Raw genomic sequence first — 9731 nt, 5'->3', positions numbered from 1 at the left:
TTATACATATTAATCAGGTTATATTATATCTTTAGGAATATATATGTATATATAAAATGTAATTAAAGATAAATATGAATTTGAGAGAAAACAGAAACACTATATGGGACAGGTTGAGAGGAGTAAAGGTAAGGGAGGTATGGTATAGTTATAATTTATTTGAAAATATTTATTAATACAAAATTGAGCTTTAAAAATGTAGAGTTACATATATATGTACATATATATGCTACAAATCCTAAATCTATAATAATAGACAAAAGATAATAAATATTATAGATACATACTTCACTCAATGTTTGTGAGTCAATAATTTAATCTGTTTCAAATGTACCTCTCTCTCGCTCTTTCTTTCTTTCTTTCTTTCTTTCTTTCTTTCTTTCTTTCTTTCTTTCTTTCTTTCTTTCTTGTTTTTGAGACAGGCTTTTTCTGTGTAGCCTTGGCTGTCCTGGGCTCCTTTTATAGATCAGGCTGACCTTGCACCCATAGTGAGCTGTCTGCCTTTTCCTCCTGAGTTCTGGGATTACAGCTGTGCATCTAGGCTCCCAGTTTGTACCTATTTCTTTGCAGTGACTTGCAGAATCTTGGCCTCTGACAGATTCTTCTAAAAATTTATCCTAGGTTATTTATTTATTTTTTCTTTTTTGTTAATTAATTAATTCTTGTTACATCTCAATGTTTATCCCATCCCTTGTATCCTCCCATTCCTCCCACCCATTTTCCCATTATTCCCCTCCCCTATGACTGTTCCTGAGGGGGATTACCTCCCCCTATATATTCTCACAGGGTATCAAGTCTCTTCTTGGCTACCTGCTGTCCTTCCTCTGAGTGCCACCAGGTCTCCCCCTCCAGGGGACATGGTCAAATGTGAGGCACCATAGTACGTGAGAAAGTCATATCACACTCTCCACTCAACTGTGGAGAATATTCTGACCATTGGCTAGATCTGGGAAGGGGTTTAAAGTTTACCTCCTGTATTGTCCTTGGCTGGTGCCTTAGTTTGAGTGGGACCCCTGGGCCCAAATCTGCCTATCATATTGTTCTACTTGTAGATTTCTAGGACCCTCTGTATCCTTTTATTTTGCTATTCTCCCATGAGTCTCTCATTTAAAGTCCCAATAGGATGCCTTCCCCTCTGTCCCAGTTTCCTGGTAAGTGAAGGCTTTCGTGGGACATGCCCCTTGGGCTAGTGTGCAGATATAAGTGAGTATATACCATTTGATTCTTTCTGCTTCTGGGTTAACTCACTCATTATGATCATTTCTAGCTCAATCCATTTATCCACAAATTTCGGGAATTCTTTGTTTTTAATAGCTGAGTAGTATTCCATAGTGTATATGTACCACAGTTTCTTTATCCACTCTTCTACTGAGGGACACTTAGGCTGTTTCCATGTTCTGGCTATTATGAATAAGGCTGCTATGAACATGGTTGAGCAAATTTTCTTGTTGTGTGCTGGAGCATCTTCTGGGTATATTCCAAGGAGTGGAATAGCTGGGTCTTGAGGAAGCCCTATTCCCATTTTTCTGAGATAGCACCAGATAGATTTCCAAAGTGGCTGTACTAGTTTGCATTCCCACCAGCAATGAAGGAGTGTTCCTCTCTCCCCACATCCTCGCCAGCATGTGGTGTCGCTTGAGTTTTTGATCTTAGCCATTCTGATGGGTGTAAGATGGAATCTCAGAGTTGTTTTGATTTGCATTTCCCTGATGACTAAGGAGGTTGAGCATTTCTTTAAGTGTTTCTCAGCCATTTGATACTCCTCTGTTGAGAATTCTCTGTTTAGTTCCAAGCCCCATTTCTCAATTGGGTTATTCGGTTTGGTGGTGTTTAATTTCTTGAGTTCTTTATATATTTTGGATATTAGACCTTTGTCAGATGTAGGGTTGGTGAAGATTTTTTCCCAGTCTGTAGGCTGTCGCTTTGTTCTCTTGACAGTGTCTCCTGCCTTACAGAAGCTTCTCAGACTCATGAGGTCCCATTTATTAATGGTTGACATTAAGGCCTGGGCCGTTGGTGTTCTGTTCAGGAAGTTGTCTCCTGTGCCAATATGTTCCAGGCTCTTTCTCACTTTTTCCTCTACGTGGCTTAGTGTCTCTGGTTTTATGTTGAGGTCTTTAATCCACTTGGATTTGAGTTTTGTGCAAGGTGACAAATATGGGTCCAGTTTCATTTTTTTACACATAGACCTCCAGTTAGACCAGCACCATTTGTTGAAGATGCTCTCCTTTTTCCATTGAACGGATTTGGCTTCTTTGTCAAAAATCAAGTGACCATATGTGTGTGTATTCATATCTGGGTCTTCGATTCGATTCCACTGATCAACCAGCCTGTTGCTGTGCCAGTACCATGCTGTTTTAATTACTATTGCTTTATAGTACAGTTTGAGATCAGGTATGGAGATTCCTCCGGAGCACCTTTTATTGTACAAGATTGTTTTAGCTATTCTGGGTTTTTTGTTTTTCCATATGAAGTTCAGAATTGAACTTTCAATGTCTTTAAAAAATTGTGTATGTATTTTGATAGGGATTGCATTGAATCTGTAGATTGCTTTTGGTAGGATGGCCATTTTTACTATGTTAATTCTCCCGATCCATGAGCAAGGAAGATCATTCCATCTTCTCAGGTCATCTTCAATCTCTTTCTTCAGAGTTTTGAAATTTTTTTCATACAAGTCCTTCACTTGCTTAGTTAGGGTAACTCCTAGATATTTTATATTGCTTGTGGCTAATGTGAAGGGTGTGGTTTTCCTAATTTCTTCCTCTGCAAGCTTGTCATTGTGTATAGGAAGGGTACAGACTTTTTTGAGTTAATTTTGTATCCAGCCAATTTGCTGAAGGTGTTTATCAGCTTTAGGAGTTCTCTGGTGGAGTTTTGAGGGTCACTTATGTACACTATCATATCATCTGCAAATAGGGATAATTTGACTCCCTCCTTTCCCATTTGGATACCCTTGATCTCCTTTTGTTGTCTTATTGCTCTGGCTAGAACTTTGAGTACTATATTGAAGAGATATGGAGAGAGTGGGCAGCCTTACCTTGTTCCCGAGTTTAGAGGAATTTCCTGGAGTATCTCACCATTTACTTTGATTTTGGCTATTGGCTTGCTGTATATAGCCTTTATTATGTTGAGGAAAGTGCCTTGTATCCCCGATCTCTCTAAAACTTTAAACATGAATGGGTGTTGAATTTTATCAAATGCTTTCTCTGCATCCAAGGAGATGATCATGTGGTTTTTTATTTTCAGTTTGTTTATATGGTGGATTACATAGATGGATTTCCATATATTAAACCATCCCTGCATGCCTGGAATGAAGCCTACTTGGTCATGATGAATGATATCTTTGACGTGTTCCTGTATCCATTTTGCAAGTATTTTATTTAGTATTTTTGCATCTATGTTCATAAGAGAAATTTGTCGGAAATTCTCTTTCTTTGTTGAGTCTTTGTGAGGTTTAGGTATCAATGAGACTATGGCCTCATAGAATGAATTTGGTAATTTTCCATCCATTTCTATCTTTTGGAGTAGCTTGAAGAGTATCGGTATTAGCTCGCCCTTGAAGGTCTGGTAGAATTCTGCACTGAAACCATCTGGCCCTGGGCTTTTTTTGGTTGGGAGACCATCGATGATTGCTTCTATTTCTGTAGGGGAAATGGGACTATTTAGCTTGTTTATCTGTTCTTCATTCAACTTTGGCAAGTGAAATTGTTCAAGAAAATTGTCCATTTCCCCTAGATTTTCAAATTTTGTGGCATATATGCCTTCAAAGTAGGATCTTATGATTCTTTGAATTTCTTCAGTGTCTGTTGTTATGTCTCCGTTTTCATTTCTGATTTTGTTGATTTCAATACTGTCTCTCTGCCTTTTAGTTAGTTTGGCTAATGGTCTGTCTATCTTGTTGATTTTCTCAAAGAACCAGCTTTTGGTTTTGTTGATTCTTTGGACTGTTTTCTTAGTTTCTAATTTGTTAATTTCAGCCCTGAGTTTGATTATTTACAGACTCTTGGTTGTTTCTGCTTCTTTTTTTCTAGGGCTTCCAGTTGTGTTGTTAAGATGCTTATGTGCGATGTTTCCAAATTCTTTTTGAAGGCACTTAGTGCTATGAATTTTCCTCTTAGCCCTGCTTTCAATGTTTCCCACAAATTTGGGTATGTTGTTTCTTCGTTTTCATTGAATTTCAGAAACTCCTTGATTTCTTTCTTCATTTCTTCCCTGACCCAGGTGTCATTTAGCAGAGAGTTGTTTAGTTTCCACGTACGTGTAGGCTTTTTGTTATTTCTGTTGTTGTTGAATTGCAGCCTAAGAGCATGGTGATCTGATAGGATACAAGGTATTATTTCAATCCTCTTGTATCTATTGAGGCTTGCTTTGTGACCTACGATGTGATCAATTTTGGAGAAGGTTCCATGGGGTGCAGAGAAGAAGGTGTATTCTTTCTTGTTTGGGTGAAAGGTTCTATAGATATCTGTTAGATCCATTTGACCCATGGCATTGGTTAATGATGTTATTTCTCAGCTTAGTTTCTGTTTCCATGACTTATCCTTCAGTGAGAGTGGGGTGTTGAAGTCTCCCACTATTATTGTGTGGGGATCGATGTGTGGTTTAAGCTTTTTTAGGAGATCTTTTACAAATGTGGGTGCCCTTGTATTGGGAGCATAGATGTTCAGAATTGTGATGTCATCTTGGTTGACTTTACCTTTGATGAGTATGAAGTGTCCTTCCTCATCCCTTTTGATTAATTTTGGTTGAAAGTCTATTTTGTTCGATACTAAAATGGCTACGCCTGCTTGCTTCTTGTGACCATTTGCTTGGAATATTTTTTCCAACCTTTTACCCTGAGGTAATGCCTTTCATTATGGGTGAGATGTGTTTCTTGAATGCAGAAGAATGTTGGATCTTGTTTATGTACCCATTCAGTTAGTCTGTGTCTTTTTATTGGAGAATTGAGACCATTGATGTTGAGAGATATTAATGACCAGTGACTGTTAAGAGTCTTAATTTTGATGTTGTTTCCAGTCGAGCGTTTGTGTAGTTGTGTTTTTGCCATGGGATAGGTATCTATTTCCTGGGTAATTTTGATTGTAGCTTGACCCTTTGGGATGGAGTTTTCCTTCTAGTACCTTCTGTAAAGCTGGATTTGTGGATAGGTACTGTTTGAATTTGTTTTTGTCATGGAATATTTTGTTTTCTCCATCAATGGTTATTGATAATTTTGCTGGGTAAAGTAGTCTGGCCTGGCATCTGTGGTCTCTTAGGGTTTGCAGGATCTCTGTCCAGGCCCTTCTGGCTTTTATGGTCTCTGCTGAGAAGTCAGGTGTAATTCTGATAGGTTTACCATTAAATGTTATTTGGCCCTTTTTCCTTGCAGCTTTTAATATTTTTTCTTTGTTCTGCATGTTTTGTGTTTTGATTATTATGTGGCGGGCAGTTTTTCTTTTCTGGTCAATTCTATTTGGTGTTCTGTAGGCCTCTTGTATGCATTTCTTTCTTTAGATTGGGGAAATTTTCTTCTATGATTTTGTTGAGAATAGTTTCTGGGCCCTGGAATCTGATGTTTTCTCTTTCTTCAATGCCCATTATCCTCAGATTTCTTCTTTTCATGGTGTCCTTAATTTCTTGGATGTTTTGTGTCAGGAGTTTTCCAGATTTGGCATTTTCTTTAATGGTTGATTCAATATCTGTGATTGTATCTTCTAGCCCTTAGATTCGTTCTTCCATCTCTTGGATTCTGTTAGAAAAGCTCACCTCTGTGTTGCTCGCCTTCTTCTCTGAGTTCTCACGTTCTCATTTTTCTTCTGTCTGTGTGTTTATCATTGAATCCATTTTCATTTTCAGATCTTGAACTGATTTTTTGATTTCTTTCATCTGATTTTTTGTATATTCCTGAGTTTCTTCCATTGCCTCTTTATAGGTCTTCAGAGCTTGAACCGTTTTATTTATTTCTTTCATCTGGTTGTTTGCATTTTCCTGCAATTTTTCCAGTTCCACTCTATGTGCTTCTTTTATGTCTCTCACCTGTTTGTCTGCGTCTTCCTGCATTTGATTACGAATTTTATTTGTTTCCTCCATTATCATCCTCATTACTAAGGATTTGAGGTCATTTTCTTGTATTTCCGTTGTATTTGAGTTCTCTGGGTTGTTTTCCTTGGGATAGCTGGAAACTGGAGACGCCATGTTGTTTTGGGGTTTTTTGCGTATGCTTTTTTATTGTCCTTTAGACATCTTGCCGTCTTTGTTTTTGTTGGGTAGCTTCCAGAGTTGAATGGAGGTTGTCTGACGATAGATTCACTTGTTTTCTCACAATTTCCCTAGGCTGCGAGCTCAAAGCTTCACTGTTGTGGATGTTAGGAGGTTAGCCCTGTTGTTCTGGTCTCTCACAGCCAGTGAACTTCAGCCCCCCTGTGCTGTGGATCCTGCAATTGTTCTGGGTCTCTGACTGAGCGTTGGGTCAGGCCAAGGTATCCACAGCCTTCTGTGTTCCCTGCCAAGTCCAGCCAGGAGCCCTGGGCCCGAACCACGGGCTGAACTCAGCTAGATTCTCAGGGCCTGAACTGTCTGCCAAGCTCAGCTAGGGGTTCTGGGCCCAAAATGCACACAGGGTCCAGCCAGAATTTTTGGGCTGGGACTACGCACCAAGCTCCGCTAGGGCCTTTTGGCCCAAAGTGCGTGCTGTGGTCAGTTATTGACTCAGGGCCCGAACTGATCATCAATCTCAGCCAGAAATTCTGGATTCAAACTGCACACTGTGTCCAACCAGGGTCTTAGAGCTGGTGGAACCGAGCGCTCTGTCCAGCCTGCGCTGCAGCAGGAGAACTGCGGCTGCTCTGAGTTTGCGCCAGTGGTGGAACCAAGTGCTTTTCCCAGACTGTGTCACCGCAGGGGAGCTGCCGCTGAGCTGAGGTGGTGCCTAGGATGGAACTGAGCACTCCACCAAGCCTGCGCCACAGCAGGAGAACCGCGGCTGCTCTGAGTTAGTGCCAATGGTGGAACCAAGTGCTTCGCCCAGACTGTGTCACCACAGGGGAGCTGCCGCTGAGCTGAAGTGGCGCCTAGGGTGGAACTGAGTGATCGGCCAAGCCTGCGCCACAGCAGGAGAACTGCGGCTGCTCTGAGTTAGCGCCGGTGGTGGAACAAGTGCTCCGCCCAGACTGTGTCACTGCAGGGGAGCTGCTGCTGAGCTGAGGTGGTGCCTAGTGAGGAATTGAGCGCTCCACTAAGCCTGCGCCACAGCAGGGGAGCTGTGGCCGAAGCTGAGTTAGTGCCTCGGGCAGAATTGCTTGCTGGGCTGGGCCAGTACCCGGGACTCTGGGGCCGAACTGTCTACCGAGTCCAGTCTGGGTCCGAAGGCTCCACGCGACCCAAATCCTGCCTTGAGTCCCCTCTCCCGCAGCAACTCCCACCAGCCACCACACCAATCGCCTCCACCGGAAGGCTATGAGCTGCAAACCTCAGCCACCGCCGCTGGTGCCGCTGGTGCTGCTGACTCTGCTGCCGCCGCTCCGATCAGAGAAAATCCACGCTCCTCCGGTGTGCAGGGGCACGCAGGTCCTCCGCACCCTGGTCCCTCTGAACCGTGGAGCACTCCCGCTGCCGTGATGTTCGGACCTTGGTGTTCCTGGCTCAGAAATCTGTGCAATTCCCTGAATTGCTCACTGGAGCCTCCAAACGCGGTCCACATTGCTCGCCGCCATCTTGGATCCTAAAATGTGTTAGTTTGAGGTGGTCCATCGTGGTGGTGGTCCATTGTGATGGGAAAGCATGTATGTGGATGCCTAGTGACACTGTGCCACCATCTTCCGGTAGCCGTTCCACGGGACGGGTCCTTAGATGTTTCTCTGGCCTGCGTGCTGATCCAGCTTGTCCGCTGCCCCCGCACGCTCTCTCTGCCGATCCTAGGGTTTTTAAAATGTATGTTTTTTTTGTCGTGTATTAAATATGTCCTACTGAAACAAAAAGCAAGTGTTATAGAGTCAGGGACCAGCCTTGTAAAATAAAAATGTATGAAAAGCTTCAAAAACAACTTGTCAAATTGTACATATTAAACATGCTCAGCTATTTCTATGTCAACTATTTAACAATAAAGTAAAATAACAAAACACAATAAATATACTTGTTTTTTAAAAAATAATAGTAAGTGTATAGGGCTGGAGAGATTATTCTGATGATAAGTGTGTGTTCTGCAGTTGTAGGGGACCCCAATGGCCACACCAGACTCACAACTTTCTGTGACTTCTGTCATTACCAGGTATCAGTTCTCACGTGCACATACTCCCACAGACATGCAGATAATTGGAAATTAATTTTTGAAAATAATTGTAATGCTAATGTTTAGTTTCTTTGACTTTTTAATACAGTCAATTTTTATGTTTTATGTTAAATTACTGCATAACCAATCACTTGGGAAATTAATTAATTAAAATTTGACACTGGCTATTATGAATAAGGACACAGACATCCTGCATCGCCCTAGTTCCAGCCCCCGATTATTATGTTACCTTTTTTGTTCATATTCTTGCATTTATTTCATTAATACATTCTACACAATGACCCAATCATTGACAGTAGGCTAACTTTGAAAATGTAACTGACTTAAGGTTATAAACTCATCTGAAACTTCTTTTTTTCACATTTCTTCTTTTTTAAAATATATTTTATTAATTTATTCATATTACATGTAAATTGTTATCCCATCACTTGTACCCTCCCATTCCTCCCTCCTTCCCATTTTCTCCTTACTCCCCTCCCCTATGGCTGTGACTTAGGGGGACCTCCTCTCCCTGTATATGCTCATAGGGTATCAAGTCCCTTCTTGGTGGCCTGCTATTCTTCCCTGAAGCTTCTAAATGGTCTCAAGATTTCCTTAACTTTTTATTCACTGTAATTTACAAAGTTTATCATTTTTTAAAAAAAATATATTTTATTAATTTATTCATATTACATCTAACTTGTTATATTATCCCTTATATCCTCCCATTCCTCTCTACTTCCCATTTCTCCCCTACTCCCCTCCTCTATGGCTGTGACTGAGGGGGACCTCCTCTCCCTGTATATGCTCATAGGATGTCAAGTCTCTTCTTGGTAGCCTGCTATCCTTCCTATGAGTGCCACCAGGCCTCTCCATCCAGGGGACCTGGTCAAATATGAGGCGCCAGAGTTTGTGTGAAAGTCAGACCCCACTCTTCACTCAGCTGTGAAGAACGTCCTGTCCATTGGCTAGATCTGTTGCTTTTACCCATCAGATTTGGACAGCTTCCAGGAAAACATCATAGAAAACTTCTGATCTAATTTGGACTACCATTTCAATTTCCTACTAAACCTGGAATCTCTCAATATTTAAAAACTGAACCACAAATGCAATCACTAGATTGTTTAGCCATTCTCTCCAATTTTGGGGGGCCCATTTCAAGGTATTATTTACCCCAATTCAACCTGAAGAAACCTTAAGAGAACGATGCTCCATTCCCTCAAAGGCAGGGTTTGTATAGGTTGCTGTTTGCTCGCTTGATCTACAAATGCTTATTCTCATCGGGAGGTGGTCATAAGTCATTATTGGTCTTATACAGAGAAAAGATTAGGGGAAACACAGGAATGTCTCTCTTTATCTTGCATACATAGATAAGGAGATGGGAGCTGAAAAGAAAGAAAGGGAGATTTAGGGACATAGAGGGAGGAGAGAACAAAAGCTAGATGATTGAACCTTCTCTTTAACTCAAGGCCTTAATTGTTACTTA

Source organism: Acomys russatus, chromosome 19 (assembly GCF_903995435.1).
Source record: "Acomys russatus chromosome 19, mAcoRus1.1, whole genome shotgun sequence".
Taxonomy (NCBI): Eukaryota; Metazoa; Chordata; class Mammalia; order Rodentia; family Muridae; genus Acomys; species Acomys russatus.
The sequence above is the reverse complement of the archived record's forward strand: the minus strand, read 5'-3'. Positions refer to the sequence as shown.